The sequence below is a fragment of the Ambystoma mexicanum genome, chromosome 6q, assembly GCF_040938575.1.
Source record: "Ambystoma mexicanum isolate Mex_15411 chromosome 6q, UKY_AmexF1_1, whole genome shotgun sequence".
Taxonomy (NCBI): Eukaryota; Metazoa; Chordata; class Amphibia; order Caudata; family Ambystomatidae; genus Ambystoma; species Ambystoma mexicanum.
In genome coordinates, this window is record NC_090937.1 from 1,014,498,794 (window position 1) to 1,014,525,449 (window position 26,656).

Here is a 26,656-nt window from a genome sequence, read left to right on the forward strand (position 1 = left end):
CCTGGAATTTCCTCTCGCACGGACTTCCATGAATCGCTGTGCGGGGGTTTTGCTGCGATTTTCGCACTGGCACTGCGATTCGCACGCTTTCGCACGCTTGCGCTGAAAATTTCAGCACACATTAATTCCATGAATCGGCCTGTTAGTCTCTTGAACTATCTCTACAGAAATCTCTGAAACGAGGGATAGAAATTCATTAATCAAATACTCTAACCACATACCCTCTTTCAAACATGTTCATATTTACATTAAAAATGATACTTTAAAGCAGCCCCTGTGGGCCTTCCTACTCACAAAGCATGATAGACATCAATGTTAAAGTTAAATAATAGCATGCGCACATCCTGACAGTTATCAAAATATACATATAATACAGGCAAAATAAATTGTTTGCATCAATGCCTGACATAACATAGCATGTTTCTGTTTGTTATCCGCTAAATGAGGAACATTCATTAGGGGCTGTAATGAAGTGCTCAACTCAGTAGAAGGTGGGAAAACACTTTGCTATGTTTCACAAGAGATGTATATTATAGTCCTGTCCCCTTCTGCAACACAAAACCAACATGTGCAATTGATGCCAACAATTCCAACAAATATTTTAATAACCACGTCATACCTTGTTCTAGGTAACTTATTGTTTCAGAATGGGAAAGAGCATTTAAATTGTTGCTCTGCACATTGCTCATAACTGGAACTACATATGCAAGAAAAAGCAGAACCAAAGCTGCTCACTTCTGTTGCTGTTGATATCACTCAACCGCCAACATGTCCAAATACGCCTATCTGGTATCACCCAATCATGCTAATTACTGGCTCTGCCCCGGCTGTGGAAATTCCCAATCTCAAATCAAATTCTTCCTGTGTCATAACCAAAGAAGGGCTGTCAACAACAAGGAGAAACACTTTCTAATCAGATCAACAATATTGATGAGTCGCAAAGGTGGCTGTTACTTTGCACTCATAAACTGTTTGCTTACCACATTAATTCTGGAATGTTCACCTTGCGCTTACAGCTTGGTTGAGGAATCTGAGCCCATAGCAAATCAAAGACACTGTCACTGCTGGTTCCAAGTAAGTCTAAGCTCGGAGCTGCAGACGATAATTCATACAGGTCCTCCCTACCCCTTCCAGCATTTCTGGCAAGTATTTCTAGAGCACACTCTCCATTGTCAATACCAAAGGCTAAAAAGTGAGTGCTTACCATAATTACTCTGTTCAGGCCACCTTGCGCTGCAACCCCGGCCGACTGTCGCTCCGGCCTATCAACCTACTGAATTCTGCTGATCCTGGCATGTGCAGAAACTAAAGAGAGACCCCTTTGAATTTTGCAAGACAAACGCAGGTGAATTCCCAGCATTTGCTCGTCGGCCATCTTATACTGACTTCATATCATCATTATTAATGGTTCAAATGAAGTAGAACCGTAGTAATCACAACTAACTGCCTACAAAACACAAGATCATCCTGCTTCTCTGACAGGGTGTTTGGAGACCCTGTCAGGGCATATGTCCCACCATCCATTATTCTAAGTGGGCATAATTCCAAAACGTATACACCATTCCGCACTGTGGACAATTCTGCATCTGAAGCCCATGAGGTCCATACTGGGCCGACACATACAACCCCATATGACCACACCATAGTCCTTGTCGGGTGAGATCGTCAGGCAGTATCAAGCTTAATATAAAGACCCCTGGTGTCTGGTATAAGTGACTGTTAACCAAATTGTTTGGAAAGATTTCATAATTGTATGTAATTGTCCCTCCATGTGGCAACCCCCAAACTTTTTGCTGTTGTTTTATACCCTGATCTAGACTTTGCCAGATAAGCGCAGCCTTCTGCTGCACTCCTCTGAGCTTTCGCTCAATTCTTATGGGGAAACTGACATGCCCTTCAGACAGTCAGTACTGGGAGACTTTGTTTCCCTTAGTCCTTTCCTCATGTTGCAGCTTTTGTGCAACATGAAACAAGAGTGCACTGTAAACTTACTTTACCGCGCTCGTGGGTCTCTAGTCATTCCAAAGGCCCTAGAAGCTGTCGCTGGACTTATTATGAACTGTGCAAGTGTTTCACGGACAGGGCTGGTGGCAGCTATCATTTCTCTTGTGTTTTGAACCCTTTTTCGCCATGTTATCTGCGCTTACCGCGTTTGGCACAAATGAGTGGTCTGGCTCCCAAAATGGCCATGCCATAAGGTTCTTTGTCCTGTTCTCTGACTGTCTTGCCCCTTCACCTCCCCCAGGTTGAGCCGACCCAGGTCCGTCCTTATTTGGTTATGCACTTTCCCGCAAAACCCAACTCTTTTGCGGGCTTCTGCATGCCTTGTGTGTGCCTCCAGGATGTGGGCTGGTATGTCTGCTCCCAATACACATCTTGGGTGCCAGAGAGTCTGGAGTGTCCTGAATGCCTGGGATTACTGTGGTCCGTGATAGGTCCACGTATGGTGTGAGTGTTTGTGAGCAGATCTCCCATTGAGTCCTCTCCGTTTTGAAGCAAAGGGAACTTTGGATAAGAGGAGGCTGAAAACACCACTACCATGTCGATCTCCTGAGTTCACACCGATCAAGGGATAAGGAGCCAAGTATCCTACAACAAGAAGCTGAGTCGAGGAACCGCTGGTGACCCGCTGAAGGTTTGGCACCCTGAACTGCTGTCGTCCTGCGAGACCCCTCTGCATCTGATCATCCTAGAAGGTCTGTCAAGGGCTTCTTCCCATTGAAATAGTGGGATCAACTATTCCCGGCACCTTCATCAAACCCTGCAAGTAAGCCTCTTCGTAACTGTCCCTGGGCCAACCAGTGGGCTGACCAGCTTACGCAGGACGCTTTGCTCTGTCACCGCCGCCGTTTTGGGGAAGCCCTCGAAACTTGGTCTACTGCTTGCTCTCCGTCCACGGCACCCTCACACCGAATTTCGTACAGTTGGCATTCCCAGGACTGAAGTGAAAGGAGTGCGCCCGGACCAGAGTCAACGCGGTTGCCGTGTTGCCCTACTGTGGTAACAACCTGTGCACGTTCGCTGCATTTGGGACACCCTCGACCCTGCATCCTGCTATACAGAATCTACACAGTGTTGAGAGGTCCTGATGATCGCAGCTGAACCTGCCAGCAACGTGAACTGAACTGGAGAAGTCTGGGTCTGCCTGCGTCGGGGACCGGTGAGTAGTCCATACCCCAACCGGTGGCCCCTCGTGCAGGAGCCAGTTTCTTTTCTACGGCTGTTGCGAAATAGCGACTCTATCCCGCACTCTCACCTTGCCTCTGCCCACAAGTGGAGGCCTTGCTTGAGTAGTGGGGACTTGTTCTGCATCGCTTCATTCATCTTCCTGAACTGCCTGAGAACCTTGAAGAGACCCTACTTTATCAATTGGCACCAGCGCGTGCAGGTACTTTTGAGCATAAGGCTCCTCTCTTTGTAGGGCTCGGACTTCCTCCTAGTTAGGTGTATTTCTGATGTCGAACTGGGTCTAATGATTACTTGCACTGCCTGTTTTCCTCACCATCTAGGTTGTCTACATATTACGTGCTCATAACTCCTTAGACCCCTCGGTCTTTTATATATATATATTGTATCGATTGTAATGTGTTGGTTTACTTTAGTATTATTGTGACTCTTTGCTATGGTCGTTGTTACAAAGGCCTTGTAATAAATGTGTCTATATTTTTAATATAACACCTGTCTGAAGTAATTTGTAAGTGTCCTTGCTTTGTGTGCACATTGAGGTCTTTCAGTCACCCTCACCCCTCTTGAGACTTAGTCTTGACCACCACCATCGCTACCCTGATTGGTCTGGCTTGTCCAGCGGTTTCCCTGTTCCAAGAAACTAGGCTGGCCTTCTGAATCTCTGCCCCTCCAGGTCAGAGTTTAGAAATCCATCTTAACACTGATCACGAGTAAACACTCTGAAAGCATGTATAAACAACAGGTAACAAAAGTTGACCTGATCAACTCTGACCATCTGCACTCCAATTAGTGTCCACGTTTATGCCATTCAACCTCCTTAGTGAGATCCTTCGAATGACTCTCGGCGAGAAATATAAGCTTCTGATCCAGTTTAGTAAGCTTATTCGGCCTCTCTTTTTTGTGGTCACCAGAGATTCTCACTAACACCGTCCACTGAAAGTCTTCAAAATGATGCTGCATTTCCATGAAGTGCTTAACAAGAGGCACCTTCACTATGTTTTGTTTTAAACAACTTCTATGCTCGATAATGCAAATTCTCATCTGGCAAACAGTTTTGAAAATGGATTGACACTTACAGGGACATACAATCCTATAAACCACACACTCAGTGTTACTGTTGATGAATGCTGCTTTAAACCACAATGTGTTAATTCCTAGATGTATCTCTGTTGACCTGACTGTTAGTTTGCAAGTGCTGCAATTGTGGTGCCCCTTGATAGGTTCTAAGCCCCATAATTGATCAGGGATTGCTTACCAACTTCCTGTTTTCTCATTTTATTCTTATTACCATATCACAAAAAGATTTACTTCTCTTGTACACAAAAAATGGTGTCAGTACCACTACCCCTTCTTTGTGAAAGCCTCCAATTTCTGCAGATGATATTTTTGCTATGGCAACTTAAATCATTGAAAGTTATTTGTTTTAACATTTTTATTTGTGTTTTATTTCTTAAACGTTTAAGGTAGAAGACAAAAAAAAAACAAATGAGAAACTTTCACTATACCATACAGAAGTTAAAAACACAATCACTATATTTAGAAACATAACAATACAATAATTTAAACATATACAACCAAAAAAGTATCCTTTTCCATTTTTTGTGTTGCTAATTTACATAGCATTAATTAATACCAGATAACAACATAGAACAAAACATTAACTCCAGTAGGCTCCTCCCCAGACCTAAGTTATTTCGGCTGATGGATCAGACTATGTTACCAAGAAGTCCTCCTTCAGCCTCTTTAGCATTTTAAAAAGAAATTGACATAAGGCCAAAATCAAGCTCTGCGATTGTCCACCCATTAGGCTACACCACCACACTTCATTACCTATTTTAATGTTAAAATGTTTCACCTTTTCTTCCCTCAGGGCATCACAGCCCATCACCAGATGTTTGAAAGATTCCATCAAACCCTCCTCCCCAAACAATCTGCAGGTTCCATTTCCTTGCACCCTCTTCCAGCTATTCACCCTTGCCAGAGTAGGTAGCTGATTTTACCGGAAGCAAAGGTAATGGTGATATGAGGGCAGTCTAAGATGGCCACTGAACAAATGCTGGGAATTCACTCATGTTTGCGCTGAAAAATTCAAAAGGGTCTCTCTTTAATTACCACGCATGCCAGGAGCAGCAAACACGGAAGGTTGTAACGCCAGTGCGACATTTTGCCAGGGTCACAGCTATAAGCATGAGGTGGCCTCAATGGATTAATTATGGTAAGTACTCGTTTTTTGAGCCCTTGGTAACAGCAATGGAGAGTGTGCTCTGGAAGTACTTGCCAGAAATGCTGGATGGGCTAGTGTGGATGCTTCTGAACTGTTGCCCTCAGCGTCATGCAGCATGCTGAGATTTACTGGGCATCAACATTGACAGTGTCAGTGATTTGCTCAGACTCGTCAGCCAAGCTGTAAACTTGAGGTGGACGCTCAAGAACTTATGTGGAAAGTGAACGGTTTATGAATGCGAAGTAACAGCCACTTTGAGGGACTCGTCAATATTGTTGATCTAGTTAAATGTTTCTCCTTTTTGTTTACAGCCCTCCTTTGATTATAACTTAAAAAGAATTTGGTTTAAGACTGGGAATTTCCACAGCCTGGGTACAGCCAGTAAGTATCGTGATTGGGTGATACCGGATAGGTATATTTGGATGTGTTTGTGGTGGAGTGACATGGACAGCCACAGAAGTGAGCAGCTTTGGTTCTGCTATTTCTTGCAGCTGCAGTCTCAGTTTATAGCGTCATGCAGAGCATTACTTTATATTTTCTTTCCGCATCCTGAAACAATAAGGTACTTAGAACAAGGTTTGGGGTGGTTATTAACATATTTACTTGAAATGTTGGCATTAGTTGCATGTGTTGTTTTTGTGTTGCAGAAGGGAACAAGGCTATACTGTAAATCTCTCGTGAAACATATTAGACTGTACATACCCTCCTTCTACTGAGTTGAGCACTTCCTTCAAGCCCCTGATGAATGTTCTAGAGAATATGAAACAGAAACATGACATGGTATGTCCGGCATTGATGCAAACAATTTAGTTTGCTTGTATTCTATTTATATTTTGCTAGCTATCTGGATGTGTTCATGTTATTATTCAACTTTAACATTAATGTCTGTCATGCTTTGTGAACAGAAAAGACCACACGAGTTGCTTTAAAGTTGTATTTATTTGTTTTTTTGTGAGTATGAGAACATTTGAAGGAGTGCATTTGGTAAGAGTGTTTGATTAATGGATTTCTAGCACTCGTTTTCACGATTTTTGTAGAGGTATTTCAAGTGACTAAATAAAGATAGTTCTATACTGTGGGGAGTCGAGTTGGAGTGTTCACTCTGTACACAGCAACACCGATCCAGTTATGTTGTTGGTGTTATAATGTCTGCGTTCAGGGTCAGACTGGATCCATGATACATAAAATGAAGTGTGTTTTCCCGGGTGTCTCTCTTTTTGTTCTGTGAATTTCCAGAGTACCTATTCATGTGCTTATTGTATGAGGGCACGTATGCATTTGAGTATGGTAGAAGGATGTGTGTGTGTGCATAGTGGCTCTGAACAAGATTAGTTGCAAACGTGAGTCATGTTAGAATATGGATACCATTTACTGACTAATACTTTAATCTAGAAACTGCTGATGGATACCTTTGCTGTCACATATTTGTAAAGTTCCTCAATACATTTCAAAACACCTTAACGATATACTCACTAAATATATGTGCATGTCTGTAGACACATTCACTTTAACTTGCATCTATGAATCAGTGGGCTGCATGTTTCTATGGGAAGTGTGGGCTGGTCTGAGATGCAGGCATGGTTGACAAGTATGAATGCAAAGTGGTGCTCCTGTTTCAGTATGTTCATTCCAAGGAAAAATTGACAGTTTATGATGAGTCAAAAAGATATTTATAATCTCTCTTATGCCACAGCATGTCAGCCCTTTATCCTTGCTAAGCTTGATGAATTCTGCTTTTGACCAAGTCTGCTTATACTTTGTCTAGACATTGATGTTCTTCTCTGTTGGGTGCATATGATGGGCTCACATAGTCAACCTCCAAAACTAATTTATCATCAGAAATTCGCTAGATTGCATATGTCTGGATGATGGCAACACATTATAATTGGCCTCCAATCTAGCCATATTCTTCACCTGCAAAGGTTACAAAATGCAGGTGCCAGATTGTTTCTTCACCTAGAGCCAAGAAATCACAATTCACTAGTCATATAAAACCTACATTGGGTTCATATCCCAAAAGAGTCAAGGCTGTATGCATAATTCATAAAGCACATCATAAACAATGGGACGACTTTCCTTTCACTAAATACATCTACAGTATGCCTTGTAGAATTGTTTGTGCCATTAATGCTGGATTTATTTATTGTATTTATTGTGCATTTGTAAGGTGCTTATACATCAAGAAATTGTGTCTCAAAGCACCCACAGGTCAAAGAGGAGGGAACACGGGAACAAAGGCAAATAGAATAAACTCATGAACAGGAAAGGGGCAGCCCTACTAGGCCTTGTGAGCATTCAGAACGTGCAAGTGCAGGATTGTACATGTACCTAAAATTAACGAAACGCAGGGTACACAATCCATATCTTTTATTACACAAAGATATTGCATGTTTTTTCAGTCTCACATTGACTCAAACTTACTTATGTTTAGAAAAGATTTCAAGTTTACATTTCCAAATGTAGATCTCCCCCACTGACCCATGAGGCAGTTGTAATGTTGTCTTGCCATAATGCACAGAAGCCACTAGTAGCATGCAGTGATAACAAGAATGGAAATAAGTAAGTATACAAAGAATGACATAATTATGTAACACTGCAGTTAAATACGAAGGAGGTGTGTGAGGGTATAGCTGTTTGTGGATGTGCTTAGGCCGGTAAACTTATGGTGTGGCTAGCTGCGTCTCCAGCACTAGGAGGTTTTACCCTAAATCTCTTCTGGACGAAAAGTGTGAAATGTTTGTGGCGGAAATCGCGATGAGCCTGAAGGTTATGTTTGCTAATTCACACATGTATAGAAAAGTAATCTTCTGTACAGTGCATCTGTTCAGAAAATCAAGATTTGTTCTGCTCCAGATGTATTATCTTGTGACAGCTGACACGTGTTTGGACACTAGGTCGTCTTCATGGCATTTGCATTATGTGTTGTTCCCCGTTGGGTGCCCGGAATTGACCCCATAGAATGTTAAGAAGATTTCATGAGGATCGAACCCATGAAACAAAGGCCTTATTCTAGAGAATGCAAACCACCACAGGAATGAAAGAAGACATATTTTTGAGCAACCAAAGGAAGGTTACTATTTGGAGACGAATGTTGATTTGAATTATAGAGACAAGATAGCATACACCCAATGGGAAACACCACCATAATTCAATTGCCTTGAAGATGACCTAGTATCGAAACACGTGTTGGCTTTCACAAGATAATAAATCTGGATCAGAACAGATGCCCTGTACAGAAGATTAATGTGATATAAATGTGTGAATTAGTAAACGTTATATGCAGGCTCAGAACGCTTACCGGCACAAACTATTAGCACTGCAGTTAAATAACATGCTTATTGGTTGTAAATAAACAAATAATGCTACTAAAAACAGCATTTGGATATGGTTTTGCAGGGAGTTGATGGGAATGGTCATAGGGGTTAGGAAAACCATGGGAGGTCAGTGCGTGTGTGGGAAGCAGAACAACATCCACAGGCGTCAAGTCATGGATGTCCCGGGAGGATAGCTCAGCAGCAACGTGCTCGCCTTCCAGGCCTCTACTTAAGGATTGTAGACCATCTCCAGCGAGGCAGTACTGAGAAGACTGCTGGTCACGTGGCCAGGCCCTACCGCTCAGTTGCTCTGCCCACCTCCAGTTTTCATGCCCTGCAAGCCTCTACTTAAAGACTGTAGGCCAGCTGCAGGAAGACAGCATTGAGTAGGCTGCTGCCCGCCACCTATTTAATCAGTCCTCTTTAGGTGTCCTCCTTAGGTGTCCTCATCGTCGGCATCCTCAGCAAAGGATGTGCAAAGACAAGGACTTCACCTGTTTGTGCCTGTTCAGACGTGATAGAGCCAAGCACCTGACCTTCTATTCAGCCTTTCACCTACAAATTGCTACTACTGCTACTAAAAAAAACACATTACCGTCTGTCTCCACCCTCCACAGCCCATCCTCACTCTCAGTAGGGTTTGAACGTCCAAGTGCCATGGGCAGCACTGGAAAGCTGCCCTAGCAAAACTCATCAATATTGCCCTTGCCCCACCCAACACCCACAGACCACATGCACACACCCTCTCATGTTGATCAATGCTCGCTCAGCAGTCAATCACACTGCAGAGATCGCTGACCTCATCTTGTGCAACAATCTTGATGCCCTGCTCACTACTCAACATGTTTTACCCCATTCTCCCCACAAGTTTTCAACATCCTCCTACCCCAAGGCTATTGAATCCAACATGCCAACCGGCCAGGAAGGGCAGGAGGTGGAGTGGCAATCATTCAAAGGAGTGATTGGCCATGCTCCATCATCCCCTCACCCAGAACAAACTCATTTGAATCACTCACCTGCTGGTTTCCTCTATCGTGCAAGGAATCCATCTCCTTCCACTTCATCTACAGTCCAGCTGCGCTAAGACTAGACCGTCTGCCCCACGGTACACCCACAACCTAGCCTCCAACAAACAAGAAATGCTCAATCAGAGCCCTAGAGAAATGGTGGTGCAAAAACCATAACTCAGGGCACCTCACCAACCTCAAATCTCTGCACACAAAACATAGGATTCTGATGACAGTGGCCAATGCTGCTAAATACTCCAGTACCATTGCAGCAGACTCTAACAGGAGCAAAGCCCTCTTCGAAGTAGTACGGCTGTGTACCAATCCCTCACCTGACCCGGGGTTTCCAGCAACTCAGGAAAAATGAGACAGAATTAACTAAATGTTTTATTGAAAAAATAGACAAAATCCAAGAGATCACTGAATTAACCTCTCACAGCATTGGCATCCCCTGCACCGTGGCATGCACAATTTCCCTCTGGGCCACCCTAGATCTCCCAAAAATGAATACCTCCCTCAAACCTACTTGTTACTCTGACAATATAATTCCATCCTCCATCATTAAACAATTGATCTACCCGCCGCTCAATGCGCTCCTCAGCGCCATCAATGCCTCCCTCACAGAAGGATCATTCCCAGACACCCTCAAGGCTGTTCTAATATGACCTCTTTTGAAAAAAACAACCCTAGATCCAGATGACCTAGTATACTACAGACCCATTACAAACTGGCTGTTTATTGGGAAAATCCTGGAAAACATTGTTGCCAACTACTTGCCAGAATTGAACTACTCCACCTCCTAAATGACTATCAGTCAGGGTTCCACCCAAAGTGTAGCATCAAGACAGGCACCATCCAGGTGGTGGATGATGCTCTCCAAATCATGGATAAGGGCGACTCATGTCTCTTCGTCCTCCTTGATGTCTCAGCTGCATTCAACACCATCAACCGCTACATTCTTGTATCCCTCCTTGCAGACAGGATGGGATTCTCTGGCACGGTTCCAAATTAGTTTACTGCCTACCTCTCAGGCAGCGACAAGGCTGTTCAGATGAACTTGTTGCAGTCTATCCAACCCCAGGTCTGTAGAGTCCCCCTTGGCTCCATCCTCTCAACAACCTTTGCATGTATACTCTGGGCACTCTCCGCAAAGATTCCAATAGAGCCATCCGCAAATACTCAGACAATACTCAGTTGTACATGAAAGTAAAGAGTGTGCAGGACATAATTTGTCTCCGCGATTACTTGGCCATTTTCCAGTCCTGGATCTTGTCTGCCTACCTCAAACTAAACCCATCCAAGACTGAATTGGTCCTCATCTGTCCACCAACTAAAAAACGACTTGTTCATCAACGGCTCAATGATATGCATATAGAAGCATTTTATCCACAACTCTCAGGCTCAACAAAATCCTTAGACTTCACCATTGACAGCAACCTGTCCTTCCAGAGACACATAGCCAAGAAAACGCAAATAGCCTGGCTCAGAATATCTTACCCTCGAAAAATCAATCCCTTCATCCTGCGGCAGGACTTCCAGACCATAGTGCAGGCGCTTATGGTCTTGCACATTGATGCGGGAAATGCTCTCCTGATAGGGTTCCCAGCTGCTCACATGGCTCTCCTAAAAGCACTTCACCACACTGAAGCATGCCTTATTGCGGGAGCACAGCAATTTGACCGAATTCCCAATGCTACGTGAACTACATTGGCTTTCATTCCTTGAAAGGATACTGTTCAAGACTGCATTTATCATCTACAAAGAAGTCATGAGTAGCACACCAGCGTAGCTGGCGGCTAAGCTCGACATGGCTGGTGGCACACATTCCATGTGCAGCAAATAGACCAACCAGCTTGAATTACAACTTGTCCGCAAAGAGATGACCTGCAAAAAATCCTTCTCTTGTCATGCACCCATCCTCTGGAACTCAATCCCGGTGTCGTCTCAGAATGCCCCCACAATTCTCAATTTTTACAAATCTCTAAAACATGGCACTTTCAACAAAGCCTGATGAAGGATTTATCACAATGGATGCACATACCCATGCACAGACATCACAGTACTGAGCTACTGCTTAGGGATACCAGCCCAAATGCCAGCTACCCACACTGTGTACAGCACTTTGCTGCTCTCAAAATAGGTCTGCGCATTAAACAAAAAAAAAATAATAATAATAATAAAGTACCACTTTCTCCCAGAAGAGTGGCTCTGGTGGATGTTAAAAAAAAGCATAACAAATGAAAATTACAAATGAAGGATCTGGTGAGGGACAGCAACTGGTACACATGAGGAGTGGAGGTGAGCAAGTAAGGGTCACGATACCACCATGAGAAGCACACACACAAATATATGACTCACAGAAATATGACCCCAATCAATGTGACCCTCCTCATATTCCATCTCCAATCTATATTCACCCTCTTACCAATATGTGTGCCCCAATAGTTCCCACAAATGTGAGTCATATGAACCTAAACTAAAAAGATGAAGTTCACTTTTTAAAATGGACCTATTTATCAGATTTTAATTGATGGCCTTGTGGCTTTCTATTCTACTCCCATGCTGACACCCAGCTCCTGTTCCAACTTGATAGGGTGACATGATGCCCCAGTTTTGCTATGGACTGTCCTGGCATTTGACCCTTTGCCCCCGTCCCGAGCGTTTTTTTTTAATGTTTTGTTTTAAAACCCTGTCCCCGTATTTGGTAAAGGGAGGGGGAGCCCTGTCACAATCCGAGCTAACTGCAGGACATTAGTACAATTTCACAATCGGCAACCACATAAATATCATAATAGAATAGAATCAGTATTGTTCAGCAGAACTTAAGAGATCTCTATGGGCTCGAAACTGCAACTTTGGCGATACTAGCCACATGCATTAACTGATCGCGCCACAGAGGCCTCTTTGTGAAGATGTACATGGAAAGGCCTCTAATATAAATCAGAGCAAATGCTCCTTTTAGAATTAACATGTTATGTTTACTGGGTTATATTTACAGTAATAACCGCACCCTTTAAATCCAGGAGATTAACTGATAATATTGTGGCAACCCGATTAGGTGGTTGGGGGTGATTCATTGGTCAGTGTTTTTAGTCCTATGTCTATGTATGTGGATGGTCCTGATTTTAAAAAAAAAATATGTTCACCCTAACTTTGATCATGATCTCGAATCCACTAACACCCAGCTAGTCCTGGAGTCAATCAGAGGCTAAATATGCAACACATCCATCTGCCGCCCAGTCCTGGTGTACTTCAAATGATCTCTGCCTCAAAGCCAGCAAGACTGAGATCCTTCCGATAGCGACTCCTGCTCCTTCTTTCTCTCCCTCACGCTGGCCATCTTCTATGGGTTCTCCCCTTCTCCTTCATCTGAATCCAGAAACCTTACAGTCTTCTTCAACTCCTCTCTATCATTTATCCCTCACATTCAGGACCTTGCCAAGAAGTCCCTCTTTCAACTCCACATCCTCAAAGGAATTCTTCCTTTACTTACTTTCCTCAAGAAGCTCAATGTCTCTAGAACTCTCTGGTTCTCTAGACTATACTACTGTAATAACCTATCCTTTTCCTTAATCTACCCTCGTTCTCTCTACGACCCCTCCAGCTAATCCAGAATAGGGCTGCAAGGCGAGTCCTTGGCCTCGAGCCCAGATGCTGCATCTCTCCAGCGCTAAAAACTCTCCACTGGCTCCCGGTTGCTGCAAGGATCAAATTCAAATCTCTCTGCATCATCCACAAGGCTGTCTGGGGCCAGGGACCACGCTATCTGCAACTTGCTCTCACTAAATACTCTCCCTTCAGATCTTTACTTTTCTCTAGCACCAAATCTCTGTGTGTTAAATGCTTGGCTAAACAGCGAGCTGGTGGCCGATCTCTTTCCTCAGCAGGCTCCCTCCTATGGATGGACTCCCCATTCTTCTTCGTCTTGTGCCGGATCTCCTCAAATTCCAGATGCTCCTCAAGACTTTCCTTTTCACCTCCTCCTTCCCCGCTCCTCTGCTAAACCCAACAGCTGCTGAGATTGGTGATCAGGGCCCTTGTCCTCCTGGGTCCTGGCCTCCCAAACCCAATCGCCTACAGCTTCCGCACTTCCAGCACTTTGGCTTGGCACCCACCAGCCTTGTCACCACAGGCTTGCTCTTGCCTATTTATTGGTGGTTGACCACTCCACTTAGGCACCTACAGCTGTTTACTCCCTAGCACTTCCCACTTGACTCACCTAGCACTTGCCTCCTACTCCCCTACCCGTTTTCTCTCTCTGCATGTGCACGTTTTGAATGTTCCTAAGGCCCAGTAGGACCGCCTCTATCTTACAGTGTTATATCTAATTGTATTCCCATGTTCCCTCCCTGTTGCCCTGTGGTCGCTTTTAAACACAATTTAGTTGTTGTATAAGCGCCTTACAAATGCACAATCAAATAATACAAAATAAAACACGTGATTGAAACTGAGCCATCACTAGACCCCCTACCTGTAGCTGTCTCAAAGGGTATACCATCTGTCATGGTTGTGAATCTCTGGTTCAGCATTGACTCTACACTCATGAGGTACCCGATCATAAACGTGGTATTGCCCTCACAGTGACGATGCCATCTGCCGCCATACCTTCCCGTCTTAAGTATTGCAATGATTTGCTTCCAAAATATCTTCTGCTTCAGTTCCATGTAACAGAGAATACAGCAGGCATCATTTTTACTGGTGCGCTCAGTTTTCTGACCACGTTTCAGCCAGGCGCCATGACCTTCATTGACTTCATATCAAGTTAAAGACTGTATTTCTTGCTTTCCAGCTATAATGATCTACTGTCCACTCTCACTGACATGCTTTCCTCATATACCTATCAGCCAATCTGTCAAACTGTATCTTTGGTGACCTAACAGCTATACACCCGTAGTCACACCTTAAACCAAATACCGCAACATAAGTATGAAATGCATCCTTGTCTTAAACAGAAAACAGCGTCATAATAAAGTCTGCGAACATTGGATATGCAGAGACCGATGCAAGAACCACAGCCAGACCACAACACATTCACCTTGTGGAACGATTAAGTGAACACATTTGCTTTCCTTAATCATTATTTTTCTAGCTCCTTTTGAGGTTCACTCATACTTGGAGTACTGTTTTAATAACCAGTACTTCATAGAATTGAACACAATTTACGACGTGTTAGTTTTGTGAAAAAATACTACTTGAGAGAGTGGACCAGAGTGTTTGCTGGATGTTTTCGTTAATCAAGGCGCATGTGTATTTTAAAACGAACATTGCATCCTTCGTTTAGGCAAAAGAAAAAGTAAATTTGTCCATGGGCTAGAAGATCTGTTCACCACAACGTGTTGCCATGAACTGGCATTGCCGCCCAGCGAAGTCTTAGCTATTGTAAAATACACGATTGAGATCTCCCTGTCCCAAACCTGTCCCTGTGGCACATCACATCGTACCAGATTATCACGAGTTTGGCAGTAACCCTTTAATCCGGCGGTCGCGCTATTACCGCTGGATTTAAGGGTCCGCCAAATCAGGGCTTCGGAGGATTTCTCCCCAGCTCTGAGTAATACCGCCAGCGGTAAGAGTGCGAAAATTCCCCATTGAGCCCAATGGGGAATGGGGCATGCCTGAATGGGCTCAGTGGGGAATGGGGAATTCCATTACCGCCAAACACGTGATCCGGCGCTAATAGCGCCGGGGGGTTTGGCCGTAGGGCTAATATCACTGGCGGTAATACCGCCAGCGTTACCGGCCAACTTGTGATGAGGCCCTATGTGTTACTACCTTTGCGTTCATCAATTAACCCCAAACCCAAACTGTGAAGCTGGACAATTTGCCACGTGTTGCATGTGGGTGGAGTAACTGGGCCAGTGATAATGGTTACGTCTATTTATGTACAGGCCTAATTGTGTGCTGAATCGTACGGTCCAAATGGGACATTAGAGAAAGTACGAGCGCCCACTAAGTCACTGTTGGAGCTTGACTTATTTGCAAGCATAAAAATGGAACTGCTGATGCCATGACAACCCCTTCTGAATGTTCTGCTTTGCAGGCGCCAGATTTACTTTTAAACGGCGTGAATCAAATCCGCACGGAGAGCCCCGGCTTTAAAGCACAAAGGGAAAAAAAAGGAAAAAAAAAACCTGCCAATGGAAGGTTTGTGCCGGTTTGGCTGAAGTGAGGCTCTCCGCAGCGTTTTATTTTAGGGAAGCACCTAACTGTGAAAATCGCTCGGATTGTAATTCTCCATGGTTTGCCAAAGGGGGATTATGAATTAAAGTCACTGTTGCAGGAAATGTCACCTGCCCTTCTGAAAGACTAACAATAAATCAAAAGGGGCTTTTGTTCATCCTGTCTCGACAAAGCTGACCAGGCCACGGTGTTCCTTTCTTAATAGGGCAGGTAAACAATGCAGTTCTGCTATCAGGAAGCCCAGACTAGTGGGTTCCACCTCAAAATGCAGTGTTACATTGAAAGGCTTCCTACTAATTGCTGTTCCTCTGAACACTGCATTTGGTCATCTGTTGCACCCTAGATATTATCGGTTTTATGCGTCATTTAATATTTACTCTGTAATATTGCAGAGTTGGAATAGGGTCAATTCATTCCGCACGTCACCACTCCACGTATGATTTATGAATAGTATGCTTCGTGGATAGGCTTGTCAAACAAAGATCACGAACAGAATAACAAGTATATATTTGTGTGCCTGTCTCGTGTGCGTAACTGAACAATTTCGCAATTTCAATCACATTTTTTAAAGAACAAAAAACTATTTCGCAGTTATTCTTCACAATATGTGCATGCTCATCGATCCCATTATAGCATATTAGGGAGATGCGGCAGTCAGGTGGACGGGAGCGCAGGCAAAACCCACCATTAGCACCTGGGCAGAGGAGCGAGCCAATCAGGTTTCTAGGAATGCAGACTTGAACAGCTGATATAACCCCACATTCCAAGCCGCTTGATGGACAGCTCCCCTCGCTGCCATCTTCCCCCTACCCCATCCCCTTTTTTTATTGTTAATGTCCCCACCCCGTGCACCCAATTTACCTTACTGCAGCTGCAACAGCACTCGCCGCCGCAACCGCACCTTCCTCTCTGCGCATAATGCTGCCGTGGAGAGGGAAGAGGGGCTTCATACGGAGCCTCGCCTGCCCATTCCACGGTGGCCATGTTGGTAAAGGAATTTCCTTTGCACAGCGGGACACTGCGCATGTCCCGTTGTAGGAGGGAAAAGCCTCTTTTTTTAGCACCTCGGTTTGCCGCTTTGATAACTCGGGGTGCTAATGGCCTTAACACCCGGTAACGCCACAGTAAACACCTTTTCTATGGCAGCCACCTCAGCATCGCCTCCTCATCATGTTTATCACATCCTTCACCCAAAACCCTTAACATTCCCAACTCCCAGAATTCCCAACTTATTGCTTCGCCTCTTGGCCGCCCAGGCCTCTGCAATTGCGATAGTTACATGACTAGTTCCTTTTATTATTTCTGCTGTTGGCTATCTTTGCCGTTTTTCGTGGAAACTGGGAACACGTGCTCGTCAAGGTGACAATGCCCCTAAACCAACCATAGCCAGTTTCAGACCCATTCGAAGACCAGCGGGTGCCAATAACGTTCACCCCCATGTTTAGTGATTGAAGGGTGGCAATGTCCATGAGCCCTCACTTATCCTTTCGCCTAACTCGGGGTTCCTTTTAGCTTGGTCTGGCTGGCGTTAACACCCTGTTTGCCCCGAACTCAGAGATGATCATTATAAGCACCATTTATTCCCCTTAATTTCTCTTCTATGTACGAGTAGGCATCATCACCTAGAAAAACTGTACAGTGTGCATTTCAGATGATAAATGCAAAACGGATCATTTAAAAGCAGTTTCGTAATCATTCAATTCATATTTAAATATAAGGTGCTTTACAAATCTAATTTCTTCAGAATCTGAAAATGTAGCCATTATTTACATGAAAGACACACATTATTTAATGAATTATTAAAGATAAACTGAACCACTGAGGTGAGCATGCGTGACCATAATGCCATTTTATAAAGCAGATCATTTTATTCAGATGCAAGACACTCTTAGAGGCTCCTTTTTTTAAAAAAAAAGCGCTACGTCCATGCTAAGTAGTTAGCATGATCAAGAACATTGTGCAGAACAAACATACTATGCTGGGCGCCGAATCATGGAATGAAAAGCACCCAGAACCTTGCAGTGCAAAGACAAATGAGTAGCGTCTGGCACGCCCATAACACGCCCCCATGGCAAACAGAATATAGCACTGTCGAACATTTGCACTGGACCCATGGGAAATAAGTTATCAAGAATTACTTACAAGCAATAACCCTTACTTCCACTCCTCTCCGGCGAACGACAAGTTCTTGTCCCAATACCCCCACAAATCTGTGCCCCAAACACCTATGTTAAGGCAGCACCCAAAAGGCCACCCTCATCCCAGTACCCCCCACCAATTTGCTCCTGTACCCACATTAATCTGGGCCCCAATCCCCTATATTAAGGCAGCACGTACAAGCCCACCCTCATCCCAGTACCACAACCGACCTGCGCCTTTCCCATCCTGGAACCCACACTAATCTGTGCCCCAACACCCTACATTAAGGCAGCAACCACAAGTCCGCCCTTGCCCAAGTAAGCCCACTAATCTGCACCAAACCCCCTACATATAGGCAGCACCCAGAGGTCTGTCTTTGTCCCAATACTCCCACTAATCATTGCCGCAGCCCCCTAAATTAAGGCAGCACTCACAAGTCTGCCTTTGTCCCAGTACCCCACTAATCTGCATGCCAAACCACTACTTTAAGGTTGCATCCAGAAGTCTGCCCTCGTCCCAGTACCCCCACTAATTGTGCCCCCAAATCTGAATAACTCTACACGTACTGCTCTACCACTCAGTACTTGGCCCAACAAGGTGCCCCAATGCACACTCACACTTTTCACAGTGCACAATAGTTGGATGAGATGTGAAATGTCTGACTGAATGTCCAATGACCTTCTTACTTGCAGGGGTTCATGATGAATCCCCAGTCAATCTAAGTAGACCACATCAAGTCCCATGTAATTTGGCTACAACACTTGCTTGACAACAGTTCACTAAATCACTTGCATGCCCCCTGTAGGATTGTTTAGCGTGTTTTGGGAGCACAGAGCGCAGCACCACTGCACAGGATCAATGTATAGCATGTTTTTTTGAAGTGCAGCGCCACTGCATGGGTTTGGTGCATTGATGTAATGTGGTACAGCAAGACATGTGTTATTGAGCATTTTTATGCAGCGTCACTGCATGGGTTTAATGCAATTGCTTCAAGCTATGTTTTGCCAGTGCAACCTATGGACATGTAGATGAAAACAGGCTATGCAGTAAAAAACGATTTCCACATATAAAATGCAAAAAATTTTGTTCACAGTTAAAAGCATATTTTTACCTGAAATTCCTCAGTTGCAGGAGACACATTTGAGGATTAATGAACTAACCTCATTAACAAAAAACTAACACGTTAACTCATTAATAACATAATGTGTTCTCCAGTGGAAAATGAATGGAAAATGACAGGCTCTGAAAGTCATTATTTAAATGCACATTCAGTTTTTTTTTTCTTTTTGCTCTGCTGCTCTGTCCACAGTAACTGCAGGAAGCAAAGACCTCGAATAAGCAGGAAATCAGTTTGTTTACAGTTGCAACTGTATAAGCCAAGCCATTGTGTGTAGAGGGTGGTTAGGGCATGATAGAATTTTATTGGTTAGGATCCTTTGGTAGGAGGTAACCAGAGTTTTCTTGTATAATCTCGAGGAAGAAGCTGGGGAGAGACATCTTGACACAGCTCGGAGAAGGACTGAGTTGATAGCTGGGGATGCCTGATTCCTAAAGCAGATTCAACTTGGTTGCAGAGACTGGGATTCCCAGTCAACAAGTCCCAGTTTGAGTGACAGCAAATGCTTGTCCTTGCTGGGTGAACCCCTCCAGAAGGCGACCAGCCAAAGAAGTTACATGCTGAACAAGCCTGGTAATTATCTCACTGAAGTGTGGAGGCTGAGTGTGTGCGAAAATATTCAGTCAGTATAGGAAAGGAGATTCCTGTGCTTTACCCACGTGTTTAATGTTGCAAATTGAATTCTTGTTCCCCGCCACTCTCTTCTCAGTGTATCACAAATAATGCTGTTACTGTGCTATTTCATTTATTTCTGTAAAAAGAGTGAGATCGTGTTTAAATGCAACTTTTATAATACACAAAAATATCTGAAAGCAGACGGTTGGTGTGTTTTATTTTCTCTTTCCTTTGTGCATTTACCAATACAGTGCTGATGATGTGGGGAGATGTTTAGACAGTGCAATTGCCATTTTTAAGATAGCTAAAAATAAGATTTGGCTGCAGTTGTGTGCATGATTCCATTCAGTATATAAGTGTGTGTTTTCTGGACAGAACATAATAAGTAACTGGGTGTGAAATAGCCTTTTGATGAAGGTACATGAGTCAGCAAAAATAGAGACCCGGGACATAGTTCACTACCGTATATAAGTTAGTGAAAAATACCACATGATAGCTCGCTGCCGTAGATAAGACAGCGAGAAATTGCCCATGGTGGCACAATAAAAATGAAAATGTGGTGTTACTGAAATGCAAGCCTGAGGTCTCTCTAGTGATTACACGAAAAATCTAAACAAAAATAAGGGGTTCTGGATATTGGGGCCACAAATAAAACAAAGGAATTATGCTCACCAAAAATACCACCAACCACGCATACCAACCACGCATACCAACCACGCATGTCTGTGTGCTGAAATAATGCATATCCACTGTATTATTATTATACTTAACCCAATCTGAATACAAGGAGTGATTGTTGGTAAATTATTTTCGGCGGTAAGGAAATACCGCCAGGCCCCAAATCTACACAAAATACCCAACATATTTATGGTGCGTTGCAGGCCGGGAAAGTGATCACAGGGCACCTACTGGGCGTGGCAAGTGTGTCTCACACTGCCATCTGTACATTAAAGGGAACCCATTTCATAATAGCAGTGTGTTACTAAAAACGAATTTCAGAATGTCACAAAGGGAAACCACATTCTCAGACCTAGTGCAATATTTAAAGGCAACGTTGTTTGCACATGGGACCTGGTCGTCGAACAGTACCTTAGAATGGCATGACCGCATTCAGGGTGAGGTGCAGAAAGAAAAACTAGACAATATTTTTGCAGAAGGCAGCATAACTCAGGTCTGCCTTACAAGATTATTGAATGCAGCCGATAAAAGTGCAGAGAAAGACTGTTTAATACGGCTATGCACAAAAATATGGTTTATTTTGAATAGGTCCCTGCGAATGCAGGAAAATGATACCCAGCTAATTAACAGGGATAATTATGCAGAGATTTCGATGCTCAGTTGTCCAAAAGCAAGAAACAATTTGAGGATAGTGAGCAAGAATTGGTATACTCAAAAGCCTTAGTGGACCACATTAGACAGGATAAAGATGAGATTGTTTCAGAAATGCATATTTTACAAACAGAAAATTTTGAAAAAGAAAGTGATCCCCAAGGTGCAGAACAAGAATTGGTTAAAATGATTCAAGAAAAAGACAAGAGAAACAAAGAATTCAATGAATGCCAAATGCAAATGTGCGACATGCAGGAGGTAATAAATAAAATGAGTGATGAAAACAACTATCTGCAAAATGAAGCACGCAGGCTCCTTAAAAAGTGCAAAGACTTAGAACAACAAATGTGCATTCCCAGGTCCCAGGAGAGGCGGCAGGGTCCTACATTCAATGGAGTGGAGGTGAATTCTAGTTCTGCCCAAAGAGCTAGTGCTCCAGTGACTGGGCCGGTGTTTGAACTTGGTTGCAGCGCCCTTGGGGGATTTGATACTCCCATTGGGGGCAGCCACCAATCCCATACACCTGAAACCAGGATTGAATCACAAAGTAGTGCAATTCCATGCATTGCAACAAGTAGCCCCATAAAAATAATGAAATCCATTAAAGCCCTGATCAAACCATTTAAAAAGGGAGGTGAATGATGCATTGAGGATCACTTAGAAGCGGTTCATGACATTTTTAAAGCACTCCAGATACCTAAGGAAAAGTACAGATAATATTTTCATTTAACTTTAGATGCCACGACGGCCAGCATCATAAGGGGATTAAATGAACAGCAGAATATGACATGGGTGGAGTTTGAAAAAGAAATTAGGCGTCATTTTTCTCCTTTTCAGTCATTGCAGGAGGCAAAGAAAGTCGCTTACACAATCACTGCTGGGCCTAATACATCCCCTTGCCAATTTTTACAAGACTTAAAAAGAGCATTTTCTCACTTTGATGTATCTTTTGACCCAAATTCCAATGAGTTTAAAACTGCATACTTCTATGGGCTACAGAAAGACATCATATCCCAATTGGTCCGTGAATTTGACCGTGACAAGTCCCTTGAATGGATTGTACATCAAAGCACAAAACTATATGAGGTACTCTATTGTCAGGGTAGAGAAAGTGATAAAATGAAAGATACTAGACCTAAATCTAAAGAACCCTCAGCTACAGTAATGGAAATCAGGTCAGCCAAAATGTCCCTTGAGTCTGCTCAAAGCCCAGGTAAAAATAATGTGACACCTGAACAAAGGGGTAATAAACAAAGATCGCCCTTTCCTGTACCAATGTTCCAATCACATGATCCTAGTAATAGGGAGAGCTACATCAGCCCTAGGTATTTAGGGGACAGACCCCGGGCAGGATATCGGCCTGATATGTCAGGTATGAACAATAACCAGAGACAAAATCAAGATCAAAGAAATGATGGTCCCTACCAGACATTGGGACAGAGAGCAGATTTGATCCCAACACCATGATATATGGTAATCAGGATAGACCCTGATATGTGGATCGATTTACTGATAATGGGAATCAACATAGGGGCCAGTACCCACAATCTGAGAGACAGGACATGAGGCAGAACATGAACTACGATCCATGTCAGTACAATGATTCCCCACCAGGGGACTATAATCAAAGGATGGGTGCACCCCGCTCCCTTCCACAAATGAATCAAGAGTTCAGAAACCATCCCAACAGACATCAATCACCTGAGAGGTATCAGAATAGATCCAATCAGGGGGAAATCAACCAATATCGACCTAGGCCACAGAAAGAGGATTCTAGAGAGATGGAAAGGTTCCAGTGCCTTGAGGCCCAAGTGAAAATGTTAGCTGAGCAAATAGGAAAGCTCTGTACAGCGCAAAAACAACCATCTAAAGAGGGGGCTGATGGCCATAGCAGTGCCAAAAAGACAGATTGCCCTGATGTAATTTTGCATAATGACTCTGAGATGCCTAATGATTTAAAACTGAAAGCACCAATAAATGAACATGTAACAGAAAATGTAAATACTTCTAAAAAAGAGGTACAGTTTAACCTAGAACTAAATCAAACATTGAAGATTTGTGCAAATAAAAAAGAAACACCGGAAATTCCAAAAGAACAAAGAGACAGATTTAAGAAAAATGACTCATGCATGGGGAATACCAGTGAACAGGGAGTAATTGGGGATGCTATAGCTCCTTCCCTGGGCAAGCAAAACAATGACCAAACACAGGCAGAAAAAGGAAATAATCAAAAGGAGCGTACAGGTCAATCACCTGAAGAATTCTTTGAGCCACATATTTTTGAAGAGGCTGAAAGGGCTGGTACCACACTAAATGATCACAAATGCACAGAATTAAACAATGACAAATTGCTGAATGATGTTGTTACACATGTTCAGTTGGAAGGTTGTAATGTGGTCCCTCATGTTACCCAGATGGATGGGCGAACAGTGGCCACACTCCAAAAAACCTCTGATCATGGAGAAATGAATAAAGTCTCTCACGCAGAAATGGGTAAAAAGGAGGGAAAAATGTCTTTCCATTTACCAATGTGCTTAGCCCAAAGTGAAAAAGGCCTGAGAAAGGTGAGCCCTAAAATCAGTAAGAATTCACACTTCTTATGTGTATTAGAGGAAGTCGAGGACAGATATTATGCACCCATCACTGTAGAAGAAAAATGCCAACCATTTGCTATGATTGACACTGGCGCACAGGCCACAATTATGTCCAAGGAGCTGGTAAAGAGTATCAATGAAGGGAGACCCCCACAGAATCAGTTCACAGTGAAGGAAAATCAAGGTCCAGTGCATAACTTTAATGGGGAGGAGGTGCCCATCATAGGTGTAACTGAGGTTGACATAAAAATAGGAAAGCACAGAATGAAACAAGAGGTATTGATCACATCTATTTGTGAAATTCCATTTCTGATGGGGACAGATTGCCTGAAAAGATTGCCTCCTCTCATAGATGGGGCGAATGGAGTGCTGTGGTCCTTAACCAAGAAACCATTGAGACCTAAGAAACTAAAATCACAAAACAGCAACATAAATGAATGTCACACCGTTGCCAAAACAAATGATGCTGTGGAGGTATATCTCCAGAATAGTTGCATACCTAGTGTCACTGTTATATTAATGTGTCAAGACAAAATGCAGAGCGACAATGAAAGACTACCTGTACAAATATACTTGGACCCAAGGAAAAATTGGCAGACTGCCATAGATGAGCACACATTACGTTTTTATTTAAAAGAGAAAACAATCAAACAGAATATTGCTCCTAAAACAGATTCAGAAAAACACATTACCACTCTTGCTGAAATACACATGGAAGATGAGCAACCATGGGTTCATGTTGGTATAAATGACTGTTTTAAAACAATAAAAGCTACTTTAGCGCTTGAACAGGAGAGGAGCTTCATTAATGAGAAATTATTGCAAAAAATAATGGAGAGGGGGGAAATCCCGAAATTTAGGATTAAAAACCAATATGTTTCTGGGTTGGACAGTCCAGACTTTGAAAACCGAATTGCAGGCAGATGCATGCTTAAAATTAGCATTGGGCAGAAAACAATTTACCATAATGTATGGATAGTGAGTGGAGCACAAAATGACTTTTACATGGGCAATGACATCATGCACAGAATGTGAATGGTGTTAGATTTCCTTAATCAGAAAATATGGTCACGCTTAGGTGGCCCGGCACCTGAATTTGAAGACAAAAGAAGGGCTTATCATTGTGCACAACTGGTTCCTTATGCAATCGAATTACAAATGAGGAAAGATACTATTATTCCTGCATTTACAAAATAGTTTGCAATAACACTGAAATGCAAAAATGGACAGCAGATGAAAGACTCTGATGCATTTGTATGCCTGAATGAATCCATAAAACAACAAGGCCTGGATTATGAATACATTCCATTGGTAGATATTGGTGAAGGATCTGTAAAAATTATGGTAAATAATAAAGGTTGTCAGGATATTCATTTAGAGGAAAACTCCCCATTAGGAATGGCCATACAAAAATCACATTACACGGCAGATTTAAATAACATGGTGATTGGAAATATCCCTGAAAAGTATGTAGATGCCAAGGGTGAGTTGCCAGAACACCTGGACTCTCAGCCCAAAGGAATATTTAAAATTCATTCTGTGTATCCTTATGATTCAAATGAGACAGTGTGCTGCCATCAAGAGGATTGCATAATATTTAATATATGAAAATGAAACAGAAAATCAGCCCATTGAAGTGGAAGCTGATATGCCAAAATATTTAAAAGTGGCAGCTTTACAAAAAGACACAGCCACACAGTTAGAGGAAAGCGCTGAGATTTCCTTACCAGAAGATTTTCCAGAATTTTTCAAAATGGTAGAAGAGCAGATCTCCTTAGCGGATGCCTGTGACAGCGATGAGGATAGAAACAATCTGAGGGAGATATTTATGGAGTTTAAGGATGTATTTGCAAAAGATGCTTATGATTGTGGTTTAACTGATTTACATGTGGCCACACTACCAGAAGGGTGTAGCAGAAGTCCAGTATTTGTACGCCAGTATAGACTACTGCTGGCATGTTTAGAATCATTTGCAGAGATTATAAAGAATTTGGAGGCTCGGGCAATCGCCAGGCCCATTTATAGCACTTCCAATACACCTATTTTAGGTGTGTTAAGGCCAAATGGTCAATGGCGGCTATGTGCAGACTTGAGGGAGTTAAATAAATGAGTGCCAGTATCCAGATGGCCACTGCCATTCATTGATCAGGGCCTAGCTCAGGTACATGGTTCAAAAGTGTTTACCACATTAGATCTCACCTCTGGATATTGGTGCGTGCCATTGGCAGAGGAGATACAGAATTTATTTTCCTTTACATTTGACAGGACTCAATACGCCTGGCTTAGAGCTCCATTCGGGTACATCAATAGTGGGAGTGAATTTGGCATATTTTTGAGAAAGGCCATGCCAGATGCAGCGGAAAGAGGAACCATAGTTTATGTGGATGATGTCCTGATAAAAAATGAAAGCCTGAAAAGCCATGTTGATGAAATAAGACATGTGCTTGGCCAATTGCAGAAAGCAGGCGCCAAGTGTCTTTACAAAAAGCACAATGGTGCAAGAAAAAAGTGAACTTTCTAGGCCATGAAGTGACTGAACATGGGCTAAATCCACAAAAGAAGAAAATAGAGGCCATACAAAAACTAAAGGACCCTAAAAATGTGAAAGAGGTAAAAAGTTTATTAGGGATGACAGGCTATAACAGAAAGTTCATTGAAAATTATGCTGAAATTACTCAACCATTGACTAAACTGCTTAAACTGAATACACCCTGGATATGGGAAAAAGAGCAGTCTGAGGCAGTAGCTAAATTGAAGGAATGTCTTGCAAAGACCCCATGTTTAGCATATCCCATAAAGGGTAGGGATTTCTTTGTAGAAATAGGGTTCTCTGAACATTGTATGTCAGCAGTGTTATCACAAAAACATGATGTGAATCACAAAACTATTGCATATGCAAGTAAAGCATTTTCCCAAGTTGAAATGAAATGCAATGAATGTGAAAAGGCCCT